Below are 20,366 nucleotides of genomic sequence, written 5' to 3'. Positions count from 1 at the left end.
ATTTAATGGTCCACTAAAATAGGCGATGGGTTTGTGACCCATTGGGTATTTTTGAGTAAGGACTGATATCATGGAATCCTCTGTGGCAGCAGAAAACAGAAAAAAATCTCTTTGTTTAGTCTGGATTTGCTAGCACTGGGACTGAAGCAATTGCTTTTTTCAATGTCTGAAATGCACTTACACTGTCATTACTCCAATGTATGTCTGTGCTGTCAGTTTTAGCTTGCTTCATTGCATATAATAGTGGTTGTATGATGGTAGCATAATCAAATACCCACTGACATACAAAATTATAAAGGCCTAGAAATGTCTGCATGTCTTTTACTGTCTTGGGCTGAGGCTGATTACGTATAGTTTGTATTCTAGAACCTGCTATCTTTTTGTCATCTGCAGACAACACTTGGCCCAGATACAACACTTCTTTTTGCACAAACTGTAATTTTTTACTGTCCAATTTGTATCCCTTATTAGCGAGTACCGTTAGGATATTGACAGTGTCCAGAAAACATTCAGATTCTGTTTTACTGCATATTAATAAATCATCTACATATTGCAAAACTGTGTTGCTTGACTGGAAATTTAACAAATCATATCTCAATACTCTATTAAACACAGATGGAGACTCACAATAGCCTTGTGGGAGTCTAGAGTACTGGATTTGTTCACCATCAAAACTGAAGGCTGTCGAATAGTAACTGTCAGAATGTAAAGGTATGCTAAAAAAAGCATTCTTTAAATCCACCACAGAAAACCATTTGGTGTTACTTGGTATATTATAGTCAATATCACAGATGGGGTTGGCGCTATGGAGTACTTTGCTAATACTATGACATTAAGAGGGTGAAAATCCTGAACCATGATCTAAGTATTACTTGTAGATTTTTTTACAGGATAAATTGCTGTATTACAAGGCGATGGACAGGAATACAGGACTCCCTGATCCTTCATTCTTTGTATTGTCCCTCTAATACCTTCTTTTGCTTCTTTAGACAGTGGATGCTGTTTTACACGTGGCAATTGTGCACCTGGCTTCAACTTTATCTTAAATGGTTCTGAAGATAGTATCAGTCCTACCTCATCTGGAGCTGATGTCCAGAGACAAGGTGGGACTGCTGCAAGTGCTTCAATATCATTGGAGGGGGATAGCACAACTGATAACATGGTCTGTGCACGGTAAACACACGCTAACAAGGGTGCAGTGTGTATATAAACTATCTCAGTCCTGGTGGGATCGTCTGAAAAGAGTTCTGAATCAGAAATGCCCGTGGTCTCAGACCAGGCATAAGAAAAATCAGGACCTTCCAAATTCCTCCATTATTATCTGATGCCACCAGAGCGCCCGACCTACTGGATATTTCCATGCACTCAAGATAAAGGGTATTCACCTGTCCTAGTTCATCACCACCAGCTTGTCTCCTGAAAATTAGTTTTGCTGGCAATTCCATTCATATCCCTAAAAGTATTTCCTCTGTCTTCAGAACCGTAAGTACTGCATCTGCTAGCAATTTATAATGCACTGGCTCTGCCCTACCAACCACATTTTCCTCTGGTATTCTTAGTAAATATATCGCACATTTTGCTTGCCCTGGTATTTCACATGTCATGGACCCATCTGAGGAAAATCTTATTGTCATGTTTAATGTAGACATGATATCGCTTCCTAATAAATTTGCTGGTGAATTTGGAGAATAAAGGAGACTCTCCTGCGTTCGCACTCCTGCCACCTCTATGGGCACATGTGTTGTGTATGGAATACGCTGTACTTCACGAGAGAAGTCCTGCGTATCCATGGTGGCAGAGGACAATAGAACATTTCCTTCTGAGAGGCAAGATTTTGTTGCCCCTGTATCAACCAAAAAAGCATGCCTCCTTCCCATTATAATCATTTCTACCGATGGTTCTTCCTCTGGATCTATAATCCTAGCTACCACAGTAGTATTGGCATTCCCTGGTGCGTCCCATCAGGCTGTATGATTAAAGGGATTTCCACCTTGAACAATCACCCGCCCTTGTCCTTGCCTCCCTGTGCACACCAGTGCAGTAGTCTGCACCTGATGCTGGCCTCCTGCCTGTACAACAGGTGCTGGTGCCCCTTGAATAGGTAAGTTAGCAAATTGCTGTTTTGGCATATAAACCTGTGGTAGTGGAGTTATTTGTTGTGGAGGATAGGGGGCATACTGATCAGGACAATATTGAGGCGCTGGCCCTGACATGTTCACATTTTGTCTTCCCCTTCCTCTCCCTATTCCTATCACTCTCTGCGCTTCATCACTCTTCTTAAAGCTGCATTCAGCAATAAAATGTCCAATATTACAGCGGTAATGGCATTTAAAATGTCTTCTTCCTTGCATCTGTCTCCCCTCTCTTTGACCCCTTCCTTGCTCCAGGAACCTGCACAGTCATTTCTTTCCCTGCCTTTTCTTTCTCATTTTTCTGTATTTTTGTGTCACCAGTTTAGCTTGGGCTCTGTCACTTTGGTCTTTATTCCTCCTTTCCTTTTCTTCCTTTTTTCTACAAAAATGTATAATATGTCCTTTTATTTCTGCCCAAGGTTTTACATCTAAAGCCACAACCTGATCTAAATGATCCTGTATGTCTCCTGGTAGCCCCTGTTTTAAAACATTGTAGAATAATCTACAACTACCTCCCAAGTCTACTGGTCCTACATATGCTTCCCACTTTTTCTTCATCATTGTTATGTAGTCTGCACAGGACTGTCCTGGAGACATAGTTTGTGTCATCAATGCCCCAATATCTGGTCGGTCTGAGTACCTATTCTTTAATTTAGTCCACACTCTAGAGCGCACTACTCCAAAAGCAGACCCATCATGTTTTCCTTTAGTAATAGTTACTCCTTGTATCCCTGCACTTCTCACTATACTATCCACCTCGTCCCCTATAATGGAGCTCAAAAGGCTCTTTACATCCCCAAGAGCTAAAGGTATCCCAGCTGTTGCATTTCAAATGCTTTTATTCACTTCCCTGCTCCTTCATGTAATGAAGGCAGGCCTTTTTTTAGATTTTCTTTATCCATGTATTGCCATGGAACATAGACAGGCTTTGCTCCCTGTGTCTTATACACCAGTGGCATCTGCATTACAGCGGTATTCCTGTCACCATGTCCCTCCTAAGGTGTGTCAGACCGTAAAGCATATTTCTTCCACACACACAGACTTTGTTGCATGTAATCATAATCACACTCTGGATGTCCATAACCTTGAAAAATACATAAATCAGCCATATTTATCAATTCAGGGTCAAAGGATCCTGCTCTTGGCCACACTTTCATCTGTGGCACCATGCTTGCTGTCCATCCTGCAAGGTTATTAGTAAATGGGACATTATACCAACTATTTTCTCCCTTTGCTACTATTTCATTGGGTGTCAAGTCACTGTTTCCTTTCCTTTCTTTTCTCTGTATAAAACTTGTCATTCCCTGTATATTTCGTACATGAAGGGATCTTACTTCAGCTGGAAGGGAACTTTGTCCTAACTCTATCATACCCTCTGCGCGAAAATTACACCCAGACTTTGAAAACACCTGTTTTCTCCTCTTAATTGTTCTCTAAAAGCACTTTGTTCCTCTAATCTTCTTCTATTTGTTTCAGCATATCTGTTCTCAGCCTTTTGCCACAATTCCATGCGTCCCTGGTCAAGAACCCTTCTAGTTTCACTCTCCACTGAGTTTATTTCTTCCTCATCTTTCTCATCCTCTCCTGGCACATTTTAAAAAAATTTTTTTTTTTTTAAACCTTTATTTTAGCATTTAGTAGAAATACAAGCATGGGCCTACAACCGCGGGGGCCGGCCGCTAGACAAATTAAAATTTGTTGATATCACAATACGACACAGCTCATCAGCCGACTACCCAAAGGTCCGGCAGCGATTCAGAGTAAAGCTTGTATTTGGAATGCATAGCCGGAGTTCAGGATAAGACAAAGGTTTCATTTTTATTATATTATATGAGAGAGGATCAGGTGCCATACAATCGAACAGGAGAATCGGGGGGCAGGGTAAAAACAGGATATACATGTAATGACCACTATAATGGAGATTTGGCGCCAGAGCATATAGGTCGGTAGAAAAAGAACACACAATATACATTCCCATGTTGCGCCAGTACTCGAGGCCTGCCCGCCCACAAATCAAGATATCATAAAAGCGAAAGCAGAAAGTTCAAGCATACGATAAGCATCCAAATGATTCGTAGTTATACTGACCCTACAAGAAGATAGAGAAAGAAAGAAAGAAGAAAGGCCATAGAAAATAAAAAAGGCAAAATAACCCCCCCCCCTTTAGCCCCCCACCCTGCACCCCTGCAAATGGCTACAGCCTAACCCCACTAGCAGCGTGCCTGTCGCCCCTAACAACTAAAACCCCAAAGGTAGGAAAAAGAAGAGCGGAGAAGGGCATATCCATGTGGGCTCCCAGCCCCTTTAGACCCCCCGCCTGAAACAGCCACCCCCTATCAATAAAAGATAACCTTATGACCGCAATGTAGAGAAATTAGAGGGTACCGTGAGACACCGCCCAGCCTCTTTGAGCAAACAGTTGCAGGTCCAACACTTGAAAAAGCCATGCCAACCCATCCCGATCCAGCCGATCTTAACCTTGGCCCTCCCGAACAAAAGCACGAACCCCTTCCAGCGAGACCCAGAGGTACACAAAGAAGCAACAAAGAAGAGAAGAGTCATCAGAAATCAGCCCATGGCTACCAGCAGGCAGTGAGTCCTCAGGAACCGCAGATGCAGACAAACTCTCCCTCCGAGATGAACAGTCCCAATGTGTCTCGAACAGGAGTCGTAGCGTCGCCAGGAAAGGAGATGACCACAAAAGAGTTGGAAAGTCACAGACAAAAGTCTCCGGGAGGGAAACGCCTGACGATATCTCCAAAGCCGGCAGTTGTGAAAAGTTCAGCAACACCATGCCATCCTCGGGAACACCGTCCACCAGGGCACCATCCGATGACTCCATTACTCGTTTCTTCACGGGGTCCTCGCACGGAGTCAAAATGGCCGCATTTTGAATGGCTGCAGAATCCCGTTTCAACAATAAGGCCGGGCCCGGTTCCACCAGGAGAATTTCAGATAGGCGCGAGTCCAACTTGCTCAGCAAAGTATCCACATGTGAGCGGAATGCCCAAAGTTCTGCCAGTATTAACCGCAGCGATGGCTCCTACACCGTTCGATCCATAATCTCGTGTTCGGTATCGATCCATAATCTCGTGTTCGGTATCAATCACTATCACCTCCCCGGGTGATTCCGGCACCCACGGGGTGATAGACAGGATCTCGAACGCAACCACGGTCAACTCAGTTAAGGCCGCAGGCCAGTGACCCCGAACCACCGAACCCCAGCGGGAGCAAACCGGGGCAGCGGGACAGGGGCCACCACCCGCAGCCAGTAGCACGCAGACTCACTCCTCCGTCGATACTGAGCAACGAAGACGACCGCCACCAAATCCGGGCTGAAACAAAGCCTCCACACCGGTCGACCGGGCCCAGCCTGAGTCTCCTGGCCGATGTTGTTGCACTACAGCCCGGCTGCGAAAGTACTCCAGGCCCCGGCTTCACCGCTGGAGCAGGCCGCAAACTTACACTCGATGTATCCTGTGACATTCTTGATTTCTTGATCATATCCTATGTCCCTTACAACTGGCTTTGCATCTGGTTTAAATGATATGGAATTACATATATTTGAACAGTCATCAGCAATGTGGCTTAATCTCTTAATTCTATTCTGTATTCCCTTTACAGTGGGGGTCATGGCACGATAACCCTCATCCTCTTCCTGATATATTTTTGATCGTGCCCCTAAATCAAACTTCACCTGTGGGGTGCTAGTATAATATCCATTTCGCTCACTTGAGTTTTGAAGAATCTTGCTAGCCCATTCAAATATATTTTTTTACTTTTGTTTGAGCAATTTTCCATTGTTGTCTTGTCTTAATTTTACTGAAATGTCTCCTATTAAGGATACTGTTAACTCGTATACTTTTTCAGGTTTGGCTTCCACATGGGAATCCTGACTTAATATCTTCCACATGTCCAATGATGCTAATCTTTTTGTTCTCTTATCTCCTTTATATGCTCCTAAGATAAATGATATTACATGGGCTATCACTGTATTATCAAAAGAGCCATCTGGTGGCTATGGAACCAGGGAAGTCTTTGGGCCCGATGTAGGTAATCCCAGATTACCAAATCATACCGATTCGGTATTTAAGAACTGGCAATCGGGATGTAGGTAATTTTACCGAATTAATTACCGAATCGGTATGATTCGGTAATTAATGAATCGGTATTTACCGATTCTGTAATTGCCATTGATTCCTATGGGCCTTGAGGCCTATAGGAATCAATGTCAATTACCGAATCGGTAAATACCGATTCGGTAAAATTACCGAATTTGCAAGGGGGACAGGGTGTCACTTTGACACCCTATTGCACCCCTGATTCTGGCTTGTGCCCTAAGGGCATGTATGTGTGCCACATGGCACAGGTGTACATGCACAGATGTGCATGTACATAGGAATTTGTTATTTACCATGACATAGTATGTCATGGTAAATAACGAATTCTTAAGGGCCGGTGGCACTGTTTTCAGTGCCACCTACATCACAAATTTGAGATTCGGTAAATTTACCGATTCGGTAATTTACAGAATCGGTAAATTTACCGATTCTGTAAATATACTGAATCGGTAAATTTAAGGCCCCCTACATCTCAATCACCAAATACCGGTCGGTAACGGCCGAAATCGTCCGTTACCGACCGGTCGAAATCGGCCGTTACCGACAGATATTTGGTGACCTACATCTGGCCCTTAGTGCCTTCTGCCCATTCCTGACAATATCTTTTTATTCTGTCAGAGTCTCCTGGAAATGTGGAAATCATATGGCTTAAAGGAGTCCCTTTGTCTCACTGCCTCCCCTTGGAAGATTTCTTAAAGGCATGACCTCACAATTTTCCTTTTCATCTACCCAAAAACTTTTACTATTCTTAAAGGCTCCTGTCCTAATGTAGTTCACACTAAAAAACAGTTGGTACCTCTGATAATGCAAGAGAACTTATAATCTATTACACATGATGTAACAATCACAAATATACATTATATTTATATATATATTTAGGAAAACTCACATAACATATAAATACAAAATGTCAACTTTTTCTCTTCTCTGACGTTTTCCTAATTCAAACTGTCAGGATAAATCTCTTATATAATTTCTATTTCTCGAATAATTCCCAAAGGGAAAGAAAAACAGTCTGCCAAGTTTAACTAAATAAACATCTATTTCTCTGACGATTCCTAAACAAAAGGTCTGTCAGGATCAACAAAACACATTTAATTCTCCCTCTTCCTCTCTGACGATTCCTAAACAAAGGTCTGCCAGGATTAACTAAATACACATCTCCTTTTGTAACAGTTGTGGATCAATACACAAGGATTCGACGATCGCCCTTTTTTCCTACCTTATCTGGCAGCTGCAGACATCCCCCAGACCACTGTCGTCCAAAAAACAGATCTTTCGTCTCAACGGGCGTCTGCCATCCTCCTCAAATTGTGCATGACTAAATTAGTTGTCCGAAGGGGAACCTCCCCAGCGGCAGGTAGGAGCAAAGGTGATCTCTAGGCTGGCTCTGCCATGATGTCGGGAAAAAAATCCTTTAAGCAGTGCAAATCATTTAATCACCACATCTGCAACAAAAGGGAGTACAAAAAGGTTTATTGTACATCCCAGGCTAATTCAGCTGGGAGAGTGATATGCTATGTGCGAATCACAAGTCAGTCTCAACTAACATACACTTCAAGTCTACTTCTTATAATACTAATTTTGGCCTAGATCCATATTTAATACAATGTTCACAATAGAAAAAGCTTCCTGCTTTTCTGTTCTGTTCCATCTAGATTACATACATTTATGTACAGAACAGCTCTTTCCTGTTGTTTGTGACTTCTCACGCCAAACTAACAGACTACAATGGAAAATATTCTTGCTGCTCTGAATATCCTGTTATGTATCGTAGGCAGGACGTTCTCAGCTCGAATACAATGAAGAGGACAAAACACTTAAACCAAACCGCATTTAGGCTTTTTTTTTTAAAGCATGCTGTAGGTCATTTCCAGATACAATTTCAATTTCAAAGATGCTTTATTCGGTTTGTAAAGAAAATACAACCATATAGCAACAGACATAAAAATTTACACAATACTGGAGCAGGCTACAAAAAAAAAGCGAAAAACATGTAACAGGATGGCGCTTACAAATATAGACATTTAGCAGCATTAATAGTACAAAATCATTAGGCCATTTAGAAAAATGCTTTTAGCTGTAATATTAACATTTATACGACCTTTGATAGTGTGCAAATACGCAATTAAAGTGCTAAGTATCATCTCTATATTAATATATGTGCAAATTGGCAATTCTAAAGAAGAATTCTGCAACATCCTTCCTAAAGTGCAGTATGCAGATAGCAGCGCCTAGTCTGGCTATTCACAAGGAATAACTATGACAAAGTGCAAGTGCTAGGCCATTCCAACAATAGATATTATACAATAGCAGCAATTACTCCAACATACATATACGTGCAAATTAGCGTACTAATACATGATGTCATCAGCATCTTGTTTTAAAGTGCATAATACATTTAACAGCTAGGAAAATTCATATAATAATTGATTTTCTTGCAGAAATACATTTTAAAATATAAGTGGCCACATAAAAACATACATCTGGGGACTCTAGATCAAACACTAATTTCATTGCTGTTTGTAAATGATACGTATTATATTTTAAAAAGATGGGTTTCAAGTAATGTTTCCTAAAAGAGGTATAAAAAGTGCAAGATAACATAAAGTGACACGTGCTCTGTTTTGATTTGCCATCGCATGGGCACAGACAAGTTCCAGGTTTTTTAGGCACAGGAAAAGCCACAAGGTGATGCACAATTCCTAAGCGGAGACGGGTTAACACAAATCGATGGGAGGGAATACTAACTATTACAAGGTAAAATTGGAAACCTACATTGATGTTATATTGTTGATAGAGATTGAATGTACTTTGTTTATTATATTTTTCCACTCTAGTCTCTGCAGTATATTTCAAAAACGAGACCTTCAACTCCCGTTTTAATAATATAGGATCCATTTAAAAATCATTAAAAATGTCCAGACCATACAATGTTTTATACCAATGATGTATATGGTTCAGCCAAGGAATATTCGATCGATGATCAAGTTTAATGCAATCAGTTATTACGTCCTGTGTAAACTTTGTCTCCTCCTTTGCCCATATTGAACGCCATAAGGACAAGGGACGGAGAACAATTAGATCATTAACATAATACAAATCTAGTTCCTTGTGTATAAGCTCCGTTGAAGCCGTAGCTGGGGCGCTGATTAATCTTTTTATAAACACATTTTCCTTCCCCTGGACGGTTTTGGCACTCTGTGCATCGTACCGCCAAACTCCGGCCCCATATATAGCTGACGAAATGCATCTGGCGTTAAAAAGGGTTAGCATTTCATGAATTCTGCGATCCCCTAGTTTAGCAGCAAATCTAAAAATACAGTTAGTATTCCTGGCCATTTTAAAAAGAACACTTTTTTGTTCATTTATCCATTTCCCATCTCCAGAGAAGGTAATGCCTAAATAACAGAAGCTATTAACAGATTCTAATTCCCCACCCCTTCAAAAAAAAAAGGCTTGTGTTTTCTTGGTTTCTTACCACACACCATGGTAACCGTCTTCCCTTTATTAATTTTCAATTTCCTGTTTTCTATAAATACATGGAATTGGTTAATTAAATGTTGCAGTCCATTATGGGTCCTAGAGAGGAGGACCGCGTCCGCGTATAAAAGGACTGGGATAGGGTTACCTTTTATAGTTGGTGCGTCTGCATTAATCATTCTTAAAGTTGTATCAACATGATTAATGAAGAGAGAAAATAATAGGGGGGCGAGTACGCATCCTTGACAGATGCCTCTCTTGACTTTAAAGAAAGGGGTGCACTCACCATCTGTTCCAAACCTTACTTTGCTTGTTAGATTATTATACAAGCAGGCGAGCAGATGGATAATTTCAGTAGGGGCGCCCATTGCCAGTAGTGTGGGCCAGAGCAGTGCGTGTTCCACCAGATCGAACGCGGAACTCAAGTCGGCAAAGCGTAGGTAAAGATTACCAGGTTTAGCTTTGGTATACTTGCCAACTATGAGTTCCAGGTTCACGCACTGCTCCATTGTTCCTATTCCCCTACGAAACCCATACTGCACAGGGGACAGGATGTTATTCTCCTCGGCCCAGGCTTCCAGTCTCACTAATAGGGCTCGACTAAGGATTTTAACTGTCGAGTCCAGAAATGAGATTGGACTATAATTCCTTGCCTCTGACCTGGATCCTTTTTTGTAGAGGGGTATAATAATTGATTGGCCCCATGTCAGTGGTAAATTACCTTCCACCGCTGCATTAAAATAACGAGTCAAGATTGGAGCCCATAGTAATATTTCATGTTTATAAAAGTCCATGGGTACCCCATCGGGCCCAGGTGCTTTACCCCCCTTACTGTTTTTGATTGCCTCTGTCACTTCATTTAATGTTAAAAACAACTGCATTTTCTTCCATTTAAAACATGAAGAAGGCCCATCTGGATTAAAATCAGAGTTAAAAATCTCAGAGAAGTGTGCAATCCATGCAAGACAACTGACGTGGGAACTGACCTCAGGAATTTTTTCATTCTTTAAGAATGGGCCATTTATAGTTTCCCAGAACAATTTATGGTTTTTAGTTGCAACGGCCATATCAAGTTTGTTCCAGGCATCATTCTGTAACTCCCTTTTCCTAGTTGACAAGGCCAATTTGTAATTAATACGTTCTTCTCTAACTCTTTCTTTATCTCTGGGTTTAACATCAAGTACACTTTCCAACCTTTTCAGAGTCTTAGCACAATGTTTGTCAAACCACACAGTTTTGTTTCTTTTAATCCTTCTATTTCTTTTTAACAAGGCATTTTCAACTGTGCATGTAATTTTCATAAAATTAGAGAGAACGACTGATGCTATCACATTAGGTGCAAGGCAGTATTCAACCTCTCTGGTACATTTACAAATAACATCCTTTGTTAACTTGTTAGGGTCAATTTTAGCCCATTTAATTCTCGTACCATTTGGTCTCACAGCAGAAGTCCCATGGACAGATCTACCGTGCACAACGGTTTTTGGGCCCCAGCCCATTAACTCCATTGAAATGCTGTTGTGATCACTCACAGGCTGCTCTATTACCCAAACATTGGAAAAAAACGAACCATTAGACAATAAAATATGGTCAATATTCAGAATGGGCATCTCTCCCCCTAAATGTTGGGCACATTTCGTTATTTTTGTTTTTTGTACATTCAAGCAGTTCCAGATTAAATTTGGCTATTAAGTTATTCAATGCGCTGCCATAATTACTGTGCGGGAAATGATTAACGTAAACGCTATCACCCCCTGCATAATCCTCATGATGACCACAAATCCCCTTCCGAGCATATCTACAGGCTTGAATGTTAAAGTCGCCTGTCCACAGTATTGCAAAATTGTTCTTAGAGAGAACAATTGCAGCTTCAATAGCACATTCAACGTCGGGGACAATCTTATCTCGTTTTGGGCCCACAATATTATTATAAAAATTTACAATAATTAAGTCCCTGCCATGACTGTGTGTTAGTCGCAATACAGACGCATGCTGGCAAACTACAGTGTGTCCCCCAGCATTAAATTCCGTTGATTTAGTTGAAACCAAAGTCAGTAGGCCACCCTTAGCTCTACCAGCCTTGGAAGCTACTGCTGCCACACTATAGGAGGTATAACCTTCAACTTCTATTTGTTCTGTATGCCATGTCTCTTGTAGACAAATAATATCATAACCACATGTGATGAAGTTATCCCAAAACGGGATGCATAATTTTGAAGCGATTCCCGCTATATTCCAGGTACCAATTATAAGGGAGTCAACACAATTGGTACCTGTACTTTCGGGGTGATTAGACAAAAGTGAGGCTTCCAAACTTACAATCGGAATAACGTTAACATTAACATTTGTTGCAGTTATATTATCATCTATAACATTATCTGTAACAGTACCTGTACATTGCACATTATTTGGCAATAATAGATGTGGCTCAGTTATAGTTTTTACACAACTTTCATCACCCGACTCCTTTTCCAAGGTTAATGTATCACCTATTTCAATGCTTCCAAAATGCGGGGTCAAGGGTAAATCAGGCAGTCAGTCTTTCTCCTCAAGTGAGTTGAGCAACTGAAATCTATTAGAAGTTGGGACCAGAAAGTTGTCATTTAGATTAGGAAGTAAAGGGGGACAGATGGGTACAACATTAGGATACTTAATAAAGGCTGCTCTTGGATGTTGGAAATTATGTGCAATAATTTGTCTTCCTGACTGGTTCCTATAGAAGTAGTCTAGTGGGAACATCGTGATGTTATATTCATGACTCGATGGCATAGGTGCGTGTAAGATCGAATCTCTCGCCCATTCTGTAGTGCTAAAATTTATGATTATGCAGTCCCCATCTATCTCCTTTTTATTTGGTCCCACCCAACCTACCCTCTGTGTGGTTATAATCTCTTCAGCACCTCGCATTGGGAAACCACAGTTTTTCACCAACGAGTACAGGGTTTTATTTTTTAAGGTTTCTTGGTTTTCAAATTGGTTGGGCAACAACTTGGGGACATTAGCGAGTATTGCTACAAACGGTCTACAATCAGGTGGCAAATTAATAGTGGCTGGAATGACGTTATTAATATGGCGCCTCGGTACAGGTAGGCTCTGATTAATATTTGCCGGGTCATTGATGTTTCTTTGACCCCCAACTACTTTTTGCCCACCCACTATCTTAGGGATGGTGAGTGTTGGCCTCTGCCTTCCACTTGTAGAAGGTACCGGGTTTGCCGCCACAATGGGCACACTTGGGGTACGATTTACTGTATTTAATTTGTTTTTGCTCAGATTCCCAGATTCTTCATTAGTTGTGTGGGATCTGACTTGCGTGCCCAGGTGTTCTAAGATATCCAAGTTGGCTATGCCCAATTTCTCCAGATTCTCTATTTTTTTACTTAGAGTTTCTAGGGATACCATCACTGGTGCAATATAAGTTTTTACCACTTTCTCGAGGCATGCTGTAAGTACCTCGACATTTGTTGGAGTTAGAATCTCTAGCAATTGTGTGTCCTTTACATGTCTCCCTCCACTGTTCAGCTGTATCTCACCCTCTCTTTCATTGGTTTCTAATGTTTGTATAGCCCTCTTCTTTTTTCTTCTGTATGTTTTAGGCTGTTTGTTAATTATTATTAACCTTTTACGACTTTGGGTAAACTTCTTTTTAGAGGGTACAGGCTCAGTCAGTTTCACTACTTGACAGACTGATATCACTAATTTGTACAGTTGGAATGACAGTATTGGTATCACGACCATCCAATTCCATAATGTTTACAGGCACATCACTATATGTTTGGGGCTGTGGCAATATACTAGCTGACAGGTCAGGTGTTATTGACAGTCTACTCTCCCTAGTACAAGAAACAGTAGGTACCAAAGGTTGTGGTACATCTGGTTGGTTTAAGTCATACCTTGGCAAACCGGCAAATGATTCCAACAAAAGTGAATCATGGGACATAGTTGTTTCGTTTGTAACGCTAACATGTGTATTAATGATTGCTGGCGTTTGGCTTATTAAACACATACTCGCCGGTAAAGAGAGTCTTCTTTCCGTATTTTCGATAGCGTTAACAACCACTCGAATAGTGTGTTGCAGCATCCTATCAATTGCAGTTAAGGTGGGTAGAGGGGTTTGGGCCAAAGTTTGTTTCCTTGTGGTTGAGCGTGTATGCATCGGTGTTTTTCTATCCGTCACTCTGCTCTTACTTTTACTTTTGACTTCCATCAGGCCGGTTACAACCTGTTATGTTTAGACGTCCACAGGAAGGGGTGATTACCTAGAAAATGCGGGGGGTGGCAAAAGTCAGGGGGGTAGCCCGGTCCGGTCTCCTGCGGTCTCTGAGGGCCTTAGAGGGCCCGCCCTTTGCCCGGGCTTAGCCCGGCACGTCCCGCGCGCGTCCTTGCGGGACGAGGGAGTGGGTGGGTCTTTATGCGCCTCCTGGCGCTGCGCAGTGATGGTGGGGGAGGCGTCCTTAACAAAGGGCTGCTGGGGGCTGTAGTTTTCACCCTCCCAACCGGCGGAGCCAAGCCCGGCCAGCCGGAAGTGCCAGACGATGGGACACAGAAGCGGAGCTAAACCCGGCCGCCCCACAGCCACAACTCACGGGCAGCACGCCTCAGAGGAGCCTCAGGAACAGGAGGTAGGCTCGGCTGGCGTGTGCAGCTTCCTGTTAGACCACCACCCGGTCCTCAGCAGTGGGTGGGTCTTTATGCGCCTCCTGGCGCTGCGCAGTGATGGTGGGGGAGGCGTCCTGAACAAAGGGCTGCTGGGGGCTGTAGTTTTCACCCTCCCGACCGGCGGAGCCAAGCCCGGCCAGCCGGAAGTGCCAGACGATGGGACACAGCAGCGGAGCTAAGCCCGGCCGCCCCACAGCCACAACTCACGGGCAGCACGCCTCAGCGGAGCCTCAGGAACAGGAGGTAGGCTCGGCCGGCGTGTGCAGCTTCCTGTTAGACCACCACCATTTCCAGATACAATTGTGCAACTTTAACATGCACGTTTAAACAGCATTATACCGTTTTTCTGTCTTTACGTAATATTTCACATTGTGTGGGCACGTGACAGATACAACTGAATAATTAGGTCCTAAATCTAAATTAGGGTTTTGATTTCTTTCAGGTTGCTTGTGATACAGTTCAGGGAGGACCTGGCTTGGCAGCTTGTGCTGGACTGCTCCTATTAGAGTAGGGTCAATACTGATTTCCAAATGACTGAGTCTAAATGAGGTAGCAGGGTGAGTAAAAGAAGGATGGGTTGGGATGCTACTCAGTGGTCAGTGGTAATACACATTGCAAGCCTTCCTCGCATCACATTTTGTGTGTTTGATGTAACACATAACAACAAACTCTATGAACAACAGACGAGGGATTACGGTTAATAAGGACGATACTCTATAAGAGTGTGACCCCCGAGGTAACACACAAGGGAGTGCTCTGTCTCCTCATAGTTAGAACAAGGGATTCGAAGGAAAATTAATGAACACTAGTCACATCGTTGGTCACAAAGACCATTATAGCACCCCTTGTCTTACTATGATGGCATAACTAGACAATTTGAATCAAGTTATACATATGTAAAGGCACATGAATACATGACAAACATCATATTGTTATGCGCAAGGCAACTTTGAAAAAACCACTGCTGCGGAGATAACCCCTTCACCGACCCCTCCGAACATTCAATGCCATACAATATGTGATATTTGTATTTAACATCACTGAGTCTTGAGTAGGATGGCCATTACCCCCCCAAACATTCAGGAACATACAATAACTGATTATAGATGTTGGTCTGTATCAAGGAGTCTTGAGTGGGTTGGCCGTGAACCATCCCGACCATTGTGGAGAGGTCTAGCATCCGCTAGCCCCCAAAGGAATTCCGAAGCTCGCTGTGGGATTTAAAATATATGCATTTTCACCTGGTTGGAAATATTGAAAATGGGAGTTTAGAGCATGGCATATTGAATGCATTCTTCGAGAAGCTGTTTTTTTTTATTGGAAACAAATTTCCTCCTCATCTCCTGCAATGCCAAACTAAAATCTGGAAAAAGCGATATTTGGTAGCCATCGTATGATGAAGTTTATTTCTCGCAAGCTAGTCAGGCTGTCTTTCAAACTGTAAAATTGAGGAAACGTGCAATGATGGAATGTGCCGGGGCAAGTGATCTGAGGAGACTCTCCAAGACCAGTAACGTGAGAAGGCCTCCAGTTCAAACAAAGCCAGCAGCAAGTGTTTCCCGTTTGTCCTTGAGTTTGCCTCCAGAAGACCTAAAATGCGGTTATTATTACTTTTTCCATCTTGAATAGCATTTCACCCTTTAGGTTGAAGTTGTCTTCAGTATCTGAAACTTAATGCCCAACAGCACCCAGTCTGCTGTCGTGCTTTTCCATTTTACTTGATCCGAAGTCCATTCTGGGAGTAAGGGTATCAGTCTTCATGTATAGCTTTTTGTAGGGACTTCATGCTTGCATCTCCTGATCACTACTTGGAGGAGCGGAAGTGCCCACGTCTGCAGCACCACCAGTTAATCTTGAACTGCGGCAAGGCTCAAAGTGTAGCTTGAGTTGCTTGGTGTCTGCTTTTTCCATGATTAATATACCAATCAAGCCACCTATCAAATCCAGCTGCAGCAAAAGAACCATGTTGAGGCTACCACCTGCACATCACAGCCATCAACATTTGGCGAAAACACCAACACAGCTGCGCCCTGGGGATGTTTATTTCGCTCAGACGCATTGTGTTGAGATGTAGAGTAGATTGAATGAGGAGGTTATCCCATAGACTGAGGGAACAGTTGTGAGCTGCAGGTATTGTTGCTAGCATAGAGACTAGCACGATGGATCCCACATTGCCCTCCAGTCAGATAGGGTGGTCACAAGCAGACCATACTTCCATTGGAAGACTTATAAAAAAAGCAGAAGTGTGGGCCACCAAATTAGCACAGTTCACAGCTAACACATGTATTTCTGTATTAATTTGCCAGTCACTATCGCAACTCATCTATGCGGCTGCTCAGACCTTTAAGGGGGTGTCATTGGGCCTTTAGTATTGCATAGGGGAAATGTATATCTCTGAGCTCTCATACACTCAATCCCCTTCAAATCACTGTCACCCTATAACTGGCAAAAAGAATAACCTGCACCATCCACAACCAGCCACATTGCGGCAAAACTGTCTAAGCTGCTATATTTCTCATAGCCGCCCCATCACAACCACTGACTCAGGCCCATTGCGGTCATATACAGAAAGAAGGCTAACCTCAACCTCCAGCAAGCCAACACATTGGCCCTTTGACGTCTCTTGCTCAATAGTCCTGGTCCTCCTCTCCTTCCTTCACTGAGTGGCTCACATGTGGGAGCGAACTATTTTCCAACCTCTTTTGCGGTAAGCATTGTTCAACCTACTCATATCAGGCATACCTCCACCCGCTGCTCCTTGGGCAATGTAACGGCCTCAGCAGTAGATTCAGAGCATGATCAGCTCCCTTGAAGCCTCCTCGACCACCATCTAGGCCATCCAGCACCCAGCACTGAACCATATTTATTCTTTTCCCCTGCTCTATGCCTCTCACCTGGCCATTTACACTCACTGACAGGTAGCAGGGAATTGCAGTGAGTGGGATGCCTCCCCAGAGTGCAGCCATTTTGCTTTCCGGCGATCTAGGTCCCCTTTATAGCAGTTTGGTAATTGAATACTGACTGGGAGGAACTGTAAAGACCTGTTTTAAGTCTACGGAGGGTGAGGCTGTGTCCGACGCACATGAAAGTTCATGTTTGTCAAGAAGAAATGTACTTTTGGGAAACTACCATGTACTGCTGATTATGCTAAGGAACTCGGCTGTAAAATATAAAACTATAAAGATCCTCAAGCTCTTGTATCTGTAAGTAACTGACTTGAAGAAATTGAGACACTAGATCAATTGAATGATGGCAATGGAATTAAAGCCACCATCTTCCAGTTTAAAGGCAAGTTTCACAGAAAGTGCCGAAAGCACTACAGTTAGTAGGTGGGCTGTGCTACTGAGCACTGGAGAAAGTATAATACACAGTTATCAGAAATTGAATGTGATGCCCCTACTGTGATTCAGTTTATGAGGGGAAAATATCCTTCCAGTTATAAGTCAGAACTGAAATGGCTATTCTGTGATAATAAAGACCCTGATCTGCAGGAGAAATCATTTGTCCCTTGCATCAATTTTTAAAGTGGGTACCTGTGTAAGACAGTATACTTTGAATCTGCAGTATGAAGTGCTAATTGAGGGAGACATGATTGCCCCTCACTGTTAAATCATAAAAATATAAAATAACAAGCCAGAAACAAAAAGTATGCTGCACAGCATTTGATATGCAGACATGCATTTGCAGAGCTTATATCTTTCATTCAATCCACTGCTTAATGTGAAGAAAATGTCAGTTTTTAAACTTTGAGAGTATAAGCAGTTCCATTATGTCATAATTGAACTTCTCAGTGGCAATTTTTCCAGTATTCATTTCACAAGGCTAAACCAAATTCAAATTCAGATTTACCTGAAATTGAGACATATGCAGAAGGCAGGAATATGTTAACAGTTGTTTAGCTTTGAGCAGCTGGAATCTTCTGGTGAAAGTTCAATTATCCTCTGTGTTCCTGCAGATCTCAGAATTCCGATGGAGCAGATAACTGCTGTTGCATGTCCCATCAAAATTACGAGGCCATCTAAGATGGTTGTTGTGTGGACCGAAAGGTAGCCATGATTGTGGATGAGCTTGTGAGGCAAACCACACAAGCTGCAAATGAGCAATTCTGTCACCATGAGGATATTCCTAGCAAGCAACAAATATTTCTGGATAATGTCTTTAACCTGGCAGCTAACATAAAGGAAATGAGTAATCCATTTTCAGGTAACAGGTGAAGATCTGTTAATTCTAAATACTGCTGAGTTTATGGATGAGACTTTTTTTTTAAGAAAGTCAATAACAAGATTTCTTATGGAAATGTTTAGGTAAACAAGTTTAATAAAAGCCTTTCAAAATGTGAAAAGACCATCATCGGAAGCAGGGTCCCTCGGTTCAAACATCAATATCTGGTAATTCTTCAACAGCAGGAAAATCACAAAAACAAGACCTAATTGTGCACCTCAAACTGTGTATAGCTAGTAACAGTTAACTTTCAGTCATGTGAACAATAGTTCTCCTCCATCTTTGTCTGATGTTGGCTCTGTGAACTGTACAGCGAACTCCAACCTACTTAAATAACTTGAGAACTTGGTTCCAGCAGGAGGCAAAGAGGGAGATGCACCTCATGAGCCTCATTTAGATGTGAAGATCTGCCATTGTCCCTTTTATTACACCAGACAAGACAGATGCCTTTCAGGACTACTCCTAAAATGTATTACCTACATACAAAATCAGTTTAGTAAACCTGGTCTATTCAGAATAGCGGTCATCTCTGATCTTCATGAAGCAGACAGCCTGAAGTCTTCTGTGCAGTGAAAAAGAGGTAAAGGAACTCGTAGATGAGCTGAGCTGACAAGAACAGTGCACTAGAAATGACCTATAAACCTAAAAGATTATCAAAATGAAAAAGCGCTTCTTGACCTACTGGCTACCCAAAAAGTAGAAGCAACAAATCAGGATAAATCTGTAGTCATACAAGAGGAAAGAGTTAGATAGAATACTGGGAGGCCACAACTTGAGGAGAATGTTCTTTATTTCTGACCCTGGATTGCAACCAGCAATCAGAAGACCAGGATACCAGTGCACAATTAAAGTGTAACATACAACATTGAATTCTAAGCTTACATTCTGTCCTACCATCCTACCATCATGGACTCAGGAAAGTCACTAGGAATAACTGTAGACAGTAACCTCAACATGCAAAAACATATCAGCAATGCTACAAAGGGAGCTAACTTCAAGATAAACAAACTGAGGAGACTGAAACCCTTCCTACCACACAATGACTTCAAGCAGGCAGTATAAGCTCTGGTTATACCCAGAGTGGAATACGGATGTGTCTGTCTCTGCGGCCTACCCAAACCATCAACTGCACCTCTTAGAGCCTCAATCAACACCGCAGCAAAACTCATAACTGGATCTAAACATAGCTCCCACATCTCCCCGGACCTTCAATCCCTGAACTGGCTACCACTGGAGGCGAGAATTCAGTTGAAAATTGCATGCATGACGCACCGAGCCATACATCACAAGACACCCAGTTACCTGGCACAGAAACTGACGATCTTGGGTGGTTCCAGATCCTCAAGAAATGCGGAAAAACTACTACTGAAACCACAAAAATTCCATAAGAAAAAAACTTATAACAGATCCTTCTCTGGGATGGCACCCAGAATTTGGAATGCCTTACCCCCAGAAACCAGACTTAACCCGTCCACTACCTCTTTTAAAAAGGAAGTTAAATCCATCTTCCTACACATGAGTAGGTTCTACTGAAACCCTGTGACGAGGCGCATACACACTCCCAACCACAAGACACTTCTTGATGCTAAATCTAACTATGCTGCTTTTACTATATGCTTTGTACAGTTGTTTGGATCCGCTCTTATTTTCTGTAAAAGTATCATTTATTGTTTGTATAGAGCTCTAATATCCGCTAGGATCTTGTTCGCACTCTATAAAACTTTAAAAATAAAAAATAAACTGGGCGAAT

General features: G+C 42.3%; 1 protein-coding gene across 2 annotated transcripts in view; it reads left to right on the top strand.

Annotated features, from left to right (window-relative positions):
- The window catches only part of MTERF3 (mitochondrial transcription termination factor 3), a 257,285-nt gene that overhangs the window by 64,558 nt on the left and 172,361 nt on the right, over positions 1 to 20,366 (top strand). The window lies entirely within an intron of this gene.

Source organism: Lissotriton vulgaris, chromosome 4_1 (genome assembly GCF_964263255.1).
Source record: "Lissotriton vulgaris chromosome 4_1, aLisVul1.2, whole genome shotgun sequence".
Classification (NCBI taxonomy): Eukaryota; Metazoa; Chordata; class Amphibia; order Caudata; family Salamandridae; genus Lissotriton; species Lissotriton vulgaris.
The sequence above is the reverse complement of the archived record's forward strand: the minus strand, read 5'-3'. Positions and strand labels throughout refer to the sequence as shown.